An 11,281-nucleotide genomic window follows, 5' to 3' on the forward strand; every position below is an offset into this window, starting at 1 on the left:
GTGCTGCTGTTCTGGTGTCTGGAATGACCAGCTTTTATTCCTCTATTATACAATGACCTTCAAATCTTGCTCTCTGATCTGTTTTTCTAGTGGTAGCTATTGTTGAGTCAGAAGAGGTGCAGCTTATGGATTTTCATTGTAAGATTTTCTGAGAATATTTCTTGTCTATAAGACCACCAAGAATAGAATGAGAGACCTATTATGGTAATTCCATTTCATATGGAAACAAGCTACAGCAACAAGAAAAACTTTAAAATTCTTAAATAAATTGAACCTTTCTTTACATCTATTTCAGAGCAATAAAATATTGTATACAAGTTTGCTTGTATACATCTTGGAAAAATAAGCTCTTGTGGATTTATTCTTGCTTCCTATTGGATCCACAGATGCACCTGTTCTAATTTTGTTTTAATCTGTTATATGTACATACACAGACATCTCCAATTTAATAGTGCTGTCTTCTCTGTAAGAAAGCAAAAACCAAACAAAGAAACTGACAGCAATCATGGATAAGATTTTCAAGCTTACTGAAAGAACATAGATGCCAGTTTATCATCTAATTACTGAAATTAAATAATTATGTAGTGTGAATATTTACATATTATTAGCCATATAAAAGCATAATCTAAGTCAATGATTAAGTATTGCATCCTTATTGTGCTGAACACTAAGCAGAAGATAGTTCCTGCCTCAAGAAAGAGATACATACTTAAAAATTCTAGTGGTAGCAAAGATTATTGTTTTCAGACCTCCTGCACAGAAACTGCTTCCAAAGACCGTGAATTCAGAGTAAGAATTTCCACTGGTTTTCAATGACTTTGAATCAAGTTCATAAGACCTGTTCCTCTGCTGGGGTGAATCAAGGTTCATACATGGACTACACTAAAACTATGCAGTTTTGTATGACTTAAGAATCTGCTTCTCCCCATTCTTCCCCCAACCTGTATATAGTGCGTAAATAGAGCCATGCTGCACCACGTTTCACTGAAGTTCAAAGTTCTTTACTTATAGTGCTACAGCAGAACTTGTTTCTAGGGTGAAATATGGCAATTCACTATGGGAATTTCTTCTATTTCTTCTATTTCTTTGTACAAGTAAGTTTGTCTGCATCACTTATAAGCTAGAGTTTGTTTTTCACAGATTGCCAAGGACTGATTTTCTGTTTTATTATGCTTTTGCTTTAAGATTCCTTTTTCCTCCCCAGGAGGATGGGGTTAGTAACCTCTGTGAAGTAATAATGTGTCTCTGGCTAGGCTATCAATTGCAGAATGAGGTGTCTGCACTTGAACAGAGATTTGATTTGTGTTTCCTGAGATGAATCTTCTAGATACATACTGTCTGATGATAATGATGCATAATTGATTTTTATAGCTAATTTCTTGCCATGCAAGTGCTGTGTGAAACTTTCTCTTCAAATATTTGTTTACTGCTAGTGATTAGTCCTGTAGCTTGTATATTTACATTATGGCCCATAGCTAATGCAATTTTTCTGCTAGGCTGGAGCCATCAGTGAGTTTGGTTTCTTCTCTCTTGGAATTTTTTCTGGTAGTTTTAAATTAAGGTTACATAATTTTATGGTATGTTTATTAAATATTCACGTGATTTTTTTTACAGAGAAAAATAGCTCCATTGTCCCTTTGATCTTTGTGCAAAGAAAACGCTTAGGATGTTAATTTCTCTTTTTAAAATTTAGCTGCCATTTCTTCCCTGTTACTCAGTTTTAATGAGAACTGTATGGGGGAGAAAGTCATACACACCCACAAGCAATGAAAAGAAGAGGAAAGAGAGGAGGTAGGACTGTCTTTATTTTACATGTTACAACTGACAGAGTTTTGAATTAAATATTTCCTGAGACATTGTTTTTCCTACTTAGCATTCAGAAGGTCTAGGCTGAGACCTACTATTGCTACTTTTTCCTTATACAACAGCAACAGGTAAGAGAATATTCTTACTGTGCATGAAGAGGGCCCAAATGGAGTTGAATGATTAACATTACAATGCGCAAGGAATAATACAGAAGTAGCACACAGAGAAAAATAAAGGAGCTAGTTTGCATGTTAGCAGAAAGGATCTGATACAGAATATATAGTGAAGACATTTTGTAGGTATATAAAGCTAGAAGTGTTTGTAAATTCTTGTTTGGTAGAAGTTAATTCTTTAAATTACACAGTTCTAACTAATGGGTAATCCAAAGTTCTTAAGTCTTCACACAAGAGTTTTGAGGCTTGTTTACATGTATCCTGAGGAAATATAATTTGTGTCATGTTCTCTGTAAAACATTCTTAATCCTTTACACCAAGATTTTAAAAATGTAAAAATCTTGGTAGTTCTGATACTGGCAGTGCCTTAGATACTGTTTTCTGCCTCAAGCTATGTGAAGACTTGGCCAAGTCATAATGCACTTCTTACTAAAAAAATTCAAAGAATTTTGGATACTGACTTGCCATTTCCTTTGAAAAAGGAAAAAAAAAAAAAGAAAAAAAAAAGAAAAAAAAAAAAACTGTATACATCTCCTGGAAAGAAAACCAGAAATACTTGTCTCAGAAAAGTTATTATACAGTATTGTAAGCTATTTGGGATAGCAAATTTTTTGAATGCATTTTACATTGCTGTTGTGATATGAAGAATGTAGAGGATGAACACTGCTTACCACATAAAGCATGATTAACTTTTCAACATAATTGGGTTGCTCTATTGTTTGTTGATTCTTATGTGCTATAAAAATTATGTTGAAAAGTTAATCATGCTTTATGTGGTAAGCAGAGTTCATCCTCTTGTAGGAAAAGCTGTCAATAGTATAAACAAGAAAATATCTTCTTATCTAGAAGTTTAAACTTAATAATAGACTTAATTATGAAAAATAATTTCAGAGAGGGCTGTGTGTTCCACTTAGTAAGATAATCTGTTACCCTCATATTTGTTCTTGCTCTCAAACCACTGTTGCTTGTAGATAGCCTGGCACTAATAAGAAGTATGTTTTCAGTAAAAACAGTAATTCAAATGGTACTTTACGGAAGAGTTAATAATGTGTATTGACTATCATTGTGATGACTGCTTTCACAGAATCATGGGGTTGGGAAGAGGCCTCTGAAGATCATCTGGTCCAAGCCCCTTGCTCAAGCAGGGCCACCCAAAGCAGGCTGCAAAGGACCATGTCCAATCAGGTTTTGAATCTCTCCAAGGATGGAGGCTCTGCAGCCTCTCTGGGCAACCTGTTCCAGTTCACCTCACAGTGAAGAAGTTTGTTCTCATGTTCAAGTGAATTTTCCTGTGTTTCTTTCTCTCAGAGAATCACAGGAAAAAAAATATCTAGGAGCAAATGTATATATCTAGGACTAAATGTATCCAGTTCTGGTTTGACTGCTGGATAATATTTTGTTAACTCCTCTATGCTGTATTCACAGCACACTGGTGCATCCATTTTAAATTTCAGTGTACTATTTGCTACACTGGAACCTATCTAAGTTTTATTTTTTAAATAACACAGTAATGAAAACCTATGCATAGGAATGGACTGTTCTGTGGTTTGAAAATGTCTACCCAATGCTGATACCCCTAGTGCTGAACCTCCACAACATTGACTGAAGTTCATGTGGCACTCAAAACTAGTCCTTAGTTGATAAATATGAGAATTATTTATAAGGACTGTCATTTAGAATCACTTTTCCCTTCTATCAGAAGGGAATTGAGCTGTTTTAAAAACATCCATTGCCTTTTCAATGGAAGAAACGCCCTGTTTTCAAAATACAAGGTTCCTTTAAGAGCTTTCATTTTTTAGAATTAAAAAATTAAAGTATCTGAAGGCTTTTTTAATTGCAGAAAATATGGAAAATATGCATTTATCACAAAAATTCCACTTTTGAGTCAGTCCTAAAACCAAATGTGTTACATTTTGTCTACTGGCTCCAAAGCCAATACAGATATTCAATGTTTTTGACATTTCATTAGGTATCCATTCTCTCTGTTAATGCTATTTGCTATTTAAGGAAGAAGGTAAATACCCAGAGAATAGTTACTCAAAATGTCAAGCCCATTAACAATCTAGTTTGACAGCTGAAATAAATTTATGAAGGTTTAAATAAGACTCCAGATAATGTTTTCTCTGGAGGGGAAAAAAAAAAAAGCTAGCAAGGTGGGTTCAGAAAAAAAGAACTGATGAGTACTGATCGTGATTTTGAATATGAATTTGTGTTAAGTCATTTGGATTCTCAGTCTGATTTCCATTTATATTCTACTAAAAAGTTTGAGGGCTACAAATTAATTTAAAGGGAATAAAAAATATACTTCAAGTCTGTTATTCCAGTTTTTCTGAAAAAGGCTGCTTTATTTCTAACTAATATAAAAGGCTAAGCCTCTTCATGAACATTTTCAAGCAAAAGTCTAATTTTCAATGTTTTCTTTGCGACTAATCGCAACGGAAATCTCCTCCTGAATGAGGATCACTAAGAAATGCAAAGCTCTGACTAAATGTTCAAATACTAAACTGAAACACTTGTAATTAAGTAGTTGCATGCAAGTAAGAAATACTAAAAGCAAACAAACCTAAATCACAGAAATTTTTTAAATCCAGGTTATATCTTGACTGAGATTTTGTATATAATTTATATATATACACACTGTATACAGATATACAGCCCACAGAACAGCCACTGGTATGTAGGAAAAAAAGAATAGCTTAGGCTCCATTTTTTCACCGTAAGTCAGACTTGAAGTTCGACTTCATCCAAAGTTCCAGGTAAATGTACTGAGAGTATCTGCTCCTCTGTCAAAGATAACCGATTCTTTGTGGAAATGTGGTGTCAGGGGAGAATGTGAAAACTTTTAAGATATCTTTTGAAACCTTGAAATATTTGTGAGATAGGAAAAAAAATAAGAAACAACTCACGCCTGGCTAGATATGATAGATAAGAGTCAGTTTGCAGAAGAAAAAAAAGGAGGCTTTATGAAACTGTTGCAGCTATCTTTCTCCTACTGGTAAGCTGGTATTTTCAGAGTTTGTTAAAGTCAAGAAGTAAACTAGGATCAAGAATTTCTCTCTTTTTTTTTCTTCATTCTGTTCTACAGCACCACACATAGTCATGAAGGGTTAACCCATCTGTTCTCGGAAGTTGTTCAAAATCCAATGGACTAAAAATATTCTGTCTGCCAAGGTGATTTTAAAAGGCTTGGATGCTTTTATTTTGGGCCACAGTCTGCAGATAAATTAATAGGCATCAGGGCTTTTTTCCCCCCTCCTCCTTCTCCCCTGGACCTATTAATAATGAACCAAATTCACAACAATCAAGGAGAAACCTGCCTGCTGGCTAATATTCTGTTTGTAAGACTCTGTCTGCACMCGCCCACAGTGCTAAAATTCATTTCAAGCTACGGTTTAGTAATTGATGATCACTTGCCATATCCCTTTATAAATCTTTTTTATCAATGTCTTTGGTGGTTCATTTTATATCAGTAGCAAATCAATGAAATTTTAATGGAAGAGAGTGCTCTACCTCAGGCTGAATTAATGTTGCTTTACCTGTTTCAGTATCAAGCGAAGTTTTCAAAGTCTASAAGGATAACAGGTCTTCAGATTTTTGCTTTGATAGCTTTGTTTCTGCACAATGGTGGTATCCTTGTGATCAGCTATAATAAAAACTAAATGCATTAATAAACTTAGTTTAACAGTAGGAATGTGCTGTGGGGGACAATGGAAAAAACTGTGATTTGGAGCCTGTAGCTGGATCCATGATCAGGTAGAATGTAAATGTCACAGAGTTGTTACAGAGAATGCATTAACTGCTAGAATATTAGATGGGGAGTCAGGGAAGGACGAAACCTTAATTGGTTTAAAAATCTCCAGAGTAATGCAGTAATTAACATGCACAGGGAAGTACCACAAGGTCATGAACCAGGCTCCCCTCTTTAAAGCTACAGATGGAACCTGCAGTGTAATCAGCTTAATCCCACTGCACTACAGGAATAGTATCAACCAATGCATCCAAAACATAAAAGCTCATGTCTGTGAACTCAGCACAGAGGAAGTACTAGGTCTTTCAGTGCATAAATCCTGCCATTCTGTCTATTCAACAAAAGATGAGGAACTTAAGGATCTTGAGAAGCTCCAACAACTCTTCACGTTGCCTTGAAGTCACCTGTTCAGCAAAATAATTGAACTATTTTATTCCCATGTAGAAGGGATTTCTTCATGGTCCTRTAAGTCATATGGACTAATTTCAGTGGTATTTCATGTCATTTTTCACTACTATAAGTGACTAAAAAGCATAGGGCAGAAGAATTATTTCTACTCTAGCTTAAATAGACTAGGAAGAAATAAAGGCATTCTCCTGACAGTTTTGCTCAAGACTTGTGTTTCAAATGGCACAGTGTCATGCATAGCTGGAACTGAGGCTGTTTGTTGTCTTTGTTATTGACTGTACACAGTAGAACCAGGTGTTCCTGCTGACAAGAAGATAGTAAAAGTGAGTCACAACATCAGACATCAGTTTATAGACTGGCAAAACTGTGTTTGTATAAAATGTGATCAAAATCAAAATGTGTCTGCACGCATGCTAGTTACCAGTGAATTCTTAAAAGGACACAGATGTTTGCAGAGGGAACCTTAACTGGTTGCACTCTGCTGTATTTTTGTGCCTTTAAAGTTTGCTTATGTAGTCTTAGATTCTCTATTTCCTTCTCACCTACTGTCAGTGAAATTAACCTTCTCTCTTTGTTGGTGTTGAGCAAAGGCTGCCTGTCAGAATCAGGTCTGAAAAGCTGCAAATGAAGTTTTAATCACAGTGCCTTGGACACCTGCTTTGTGTCTAGCACAACTCTTTAGCTCTGTTATGATAGCCCAAAGTGAACGTTGTGATTAGTGTTCTCCCGCTGTTATTGTACAATACTTGTGTATCAGCAAGCTGTGAGTGACAGTAAAATCAATAGACTCTACGTAGTTTCTGATTTTGGAAAGACAAATCTTTATTAGCTGCTTATATTCACTTTCTTTCCTCCCTCTGTGCCCATCTCTTTTGTTTTCTAAGTTACTCATGAAAACAAGAATTTAATTCCAAATGAAATAGGCATTTCTGTGATATTACAATGACTATCTTTGGATAAAACAATCAATTGTTCTAGATATTTTCTTAAAGTTACACCCTACCAAGAGTCAATTCTTTCAGCAGTTTTAAGAAGTCCTGAGTATTTTTTAGAAAAACTAGTTTTCATTTATTATCATTTTGGCTTGGTCAAACTCATGCCAAGAATTGAAGAGCTGAAGAACAGTGGGACCTGGAAGCTGTGGGTTCAGTTCCTGCTTTTTTTTTTTTTTTTTTTTTTTTCTTTCTTCTTTTCCCTCCAGATTTCTGGAGAGCTACTTTTCTGTGCCCTAGTTCCTCATCTGTCCAATGGAGAAATACTATGTTTTTACAATTTTCTCCTTATATTTGCCTATTTAGACTGTAAGGCCTTTGAAATAAAGACCTTCTCTCACTAAAAGTTTAAGAACATTGATAAACAGTAATAATTAAAAAATAATATCAAAGTAAAAGCTCTTATATTGTGTTTGGTCTAACAAGAAAATAACACAAGAAAAATCACAAGTTATTCTAGAATTTAGTAGACATTTTTCATCCCAAGAAATTTCCAGAACATTCACATTTAGAACTGAAATTTGCCAACACTGAGATTAATTCAACTGCTACTCATTTTCTGTAGGAGTCAGAATGATGCTTGCTTCAGACTTTTTCAAACTACTACAATCACTGTTCTTTCTTTTCACAGTCATTTTGTGAACCAAGATTTAAATTTACTGGTGACATTCCTGCAGCTAATAGGCTCTTGGAAATGACAAAACTCATTTAACCAAGTCCTGGTTATCTTTCTATTATAGCAAAGTAATAAATATATTGTTTTATTATGATCACATTCAAGTTCTAAACTGAATGAGAATATAAAAAACCTTTAATTAAAATTATTTATAAGCCATATGGGACTTGATAAGAAATTATTTATCCTTGTACTGTTTATTTCATTTTTTTTTCTCTCTGGTTTTGAGAAAAAGCCTAATTCTAATTAGAGCTGGATGAGTTTATTTTTCTTGAGAATTTGTGAAGTTTAAAGTAGAGTTTTGGGGAGATTAAAACTATATACAAAATATAGTAGTGGACAGAATCACAGAATCATGAATTAGGTTGGAAGAGCTCTCCAGAGGTCATCTAGTCTAACCCCTTACTTAAAGCAGGTCCACATAAATCAGGTTCCTCTAGGTCATGTCCAGTAGTCTTTTGCACAACTCCAGGCATGCAGATTCTACAGTCTCTCTGAGCAACTAGTCTGTATTGGTATTTAAGCACTCTCACAATATCTTTTCCTAATACTGAATCAGAATTTCCCATGGTCCAGTGTTCTTTGACTTCTTCTTCTTCTTTTTTTTTTTTTTTTTTTTTTTCCCCCTCCCCTTTTTACCTCTGGCCCTGCCACAATGCACCTCTGAGAAAAGTCAGACTCCATCATCTCTATATCTTCTGATCAGGCAGTTTAGACAGCAATAAGGTCTCTCTGAGCCTTCCCTTTTCCAGGCTTAGCAGGGCCCAGTTCTCACAGTCTGTCCTCATGTCTCATGTTTTCCTGCCCTCTGACCATCATCATAACCCTCCCATGGGCTCACTCCAGTACATCGATATTCTTCTTGCACTGGGGAACTCAGAACTGGGCACAGTACTCCAGATGCGGGCTAACAAGTGCCAAATACAGGGGAAGGCTCACTTCTCTCGACCAGCTGGCTGTACTCATGCAGCCCGGGATGGCAGTGCTGGGCCGCTCTGCGCTAGCTGCTGTGGCAACTGCTGCACCCCTGGCTGCTGCTCTCTGCGAGTTTGATCCCCCCTTCCCAGTCTGGAGTTTGCCTTTCCCCACAGCGGCTGCCACAACAGCGGCGCCGAGCGAGCCTCCCGCCYCTCCTAACGGCCGCCCGCACCTGCAGCAGAACGGCCACGCCCCTCCTAACGGCCGCRTCTGAAGGGCCAGCCCCACCCCTCCTAACGGCCGCGCCAACGGCCGCGGCGTGGCCGGCTCGGCTCGCGAGGGCGGCAGCCCGCCGTCGCGCCTCGCAGCCGCGGTGCTGCCACTGTTGCCACACGGCCGGGAGAAGGCGGGGAAGCAGGGCGGCTTTTTAAAATGCCACTTCATCTGAGTGTTTACAGCGTGAAACTGTTCAAGCTCCAGTCTCAGAACTGGCACGTTTTTAACTGGTCTAGAAAAACGTGCAGGGAGAGGATGTGGGAAGGAGCTCATCACTTTGGTGTGGYGTCGCGTTCCTGCCTGGCGTTTCAGCTCCACGGGAGCAAGTGTTCAGAAGTTGGAGCCTAGTCTTGCAGCTTTACTGCAGGAAACTTTCAGTAGCAGTTTTCATCTGCAGAAGGTGCCCTATTTACTGGGTCCTGTCTGAATTGGGGTTTGAGTGTCAGCCTAATAAACTTTTTCATGATTTATTACTGTCAGTTCCTGGACTGGTTCCTCTCAGGCTGAAGGTACCGTGTAACTTAAGATTTCGCAGAATATAAGTGGCAGTTGGAAATATGTGGGGACACATTGCACTTCTGCGCTTTAAGGACTCTTCATTTGCTGAAGAGGACTGACTCAGTTTTGCTACTTTGGGCAGTAGAAATACAAAGGAGCTTAAGAAAGCTGCTACGTTGCTTCCAAAGATAACTGTGAGGAGTGTCGTTCTCAGAAAAAGTCATCTACTGAAGGCTAGTAGGTAAGACGCATTTTTTGTTGATATTTGGTCTAGCTTCTATTAAATGAAATAAAGGCTCTCAGCCTCTGAGATTGTAAATTTAAATCTCGTTACCAACACTTTCCCCCATGCAACCCTAAACGCACRATTTTGGATACATAAGGGGGAAAACTGTCTGAAGTCTTACAAGGGTCAAAAATACAATTGTTGTGGTATAGAAAGTGAGGTGACTGACTATATTCTGGTTGATTAGATGTGATGTGCTTTGATGTGCATAGTGGTCCATAAATTTTAGAAAACTGGGACTACTTAATGTATACTAAAATTACACTCAAAAATGTAATGTAATAAAAGTTGTGTGGCAAGGAATTTTGTAAATAGATATCATTGTATTCTTCATAGCTATTTTTCACAATGAGTTTTTCTTTTTTTTTTTTTTTTTTTTTTTGCTAAGATCTCTTTATACATCCGCTCACAACAGACGAACATGTTAGACAACATTTAAAAGAAGTTAGCATTTCCTAAAATAGTTCAAATGATGCGTTTCTGCTTCTTTAATGTTTTGTGGGTATCTTTTATGGTAATTAATTTTTCAATGAACAAAGGAGCCCAACCAAGAAAATGTAATCATATGATWACTTTAAACTGACCTGTGTTAGTGTTAGCACAACTTAGGTTAAAAAGTTGCTTTGTGCCATAAGAAGGGAAGCCTTTTTACAAAAGGAAAGAATAGCATCGTAGAGTAATTTGGTTGAAGGATGGTGTGGAGGTCATGTTTGTATCAATGTTTTTTTTGGAGGCTTTCGTGTGACGTGTGAAGCTTGCTTCATTTTCTTAATCTTTCAAGTTTTTCTTCTTTCCTTTTCACCTCACMCTCTGGAGAAACCATAGCTGATAGACTGGTTGGTTCAACTAGCAGATCTATCCATGTTCTGTTACAAATTTCTTTCAAATTGTCATTCTGGGGGCTGTGGGACAGCTCGTCATTCAGCAAAATTTTTGTCATTTTATGTAATTCGCTCATTTTGTAATGTGTGAATATAGGCAAAAGCTCTACTGAAAGAGGCCCAAAAGTACAATTTGCAGAAGCCAGATGGGGAATCTTGCCCGTGTATCTTTTTAGCAGTATTAAAGTTCTTAATATATATGTATTAGAGCAATAGAGTCTGTCTTTGGAACTGTTTGATGGGATACTAGGGAATTTGTTAGATATTTTATTTTAGCATAGAAAGTCCCCTTGGATATGAATCCATTGCTGGACTTTTTTCTTTAAGCTTGATATTTTCTAATGACTGCCCTACTGCTATGAATTCTGTAACAGGTACAGATATGACTGAGCAACTGTGCCTGGTGTGCTGGGAAGTATATAAGACAGATAAAAAGATGCAGTCCATTTCTAACCAAGGAATGCAAAGGAAACAGTTTGTCACTGTTGACAGCAGGAAAACAAATAAATATTGCAATAGATATACTTCAATGAATTTATTTTAGCRTTTGAGTGCTGTCCTGTCTCAGGAAGGCTAGTAGACCAATATTATTAACTTCCTTGATACAGATCTTTCCTTT

Source organism: Rhea americana, unplaced genomic scaffold, assembly GCF_003343005.1.
Source record: "Rhea americana isolate MKP2758 unplaced genomic scaffold, rheAme1 scaffold_36, whole genome shotgun sequence".
NCBI lineage: Eukaryota > Metazoa > Chordata > Aves > Rheiformes > Rheidae > Rhea > Rhea americana.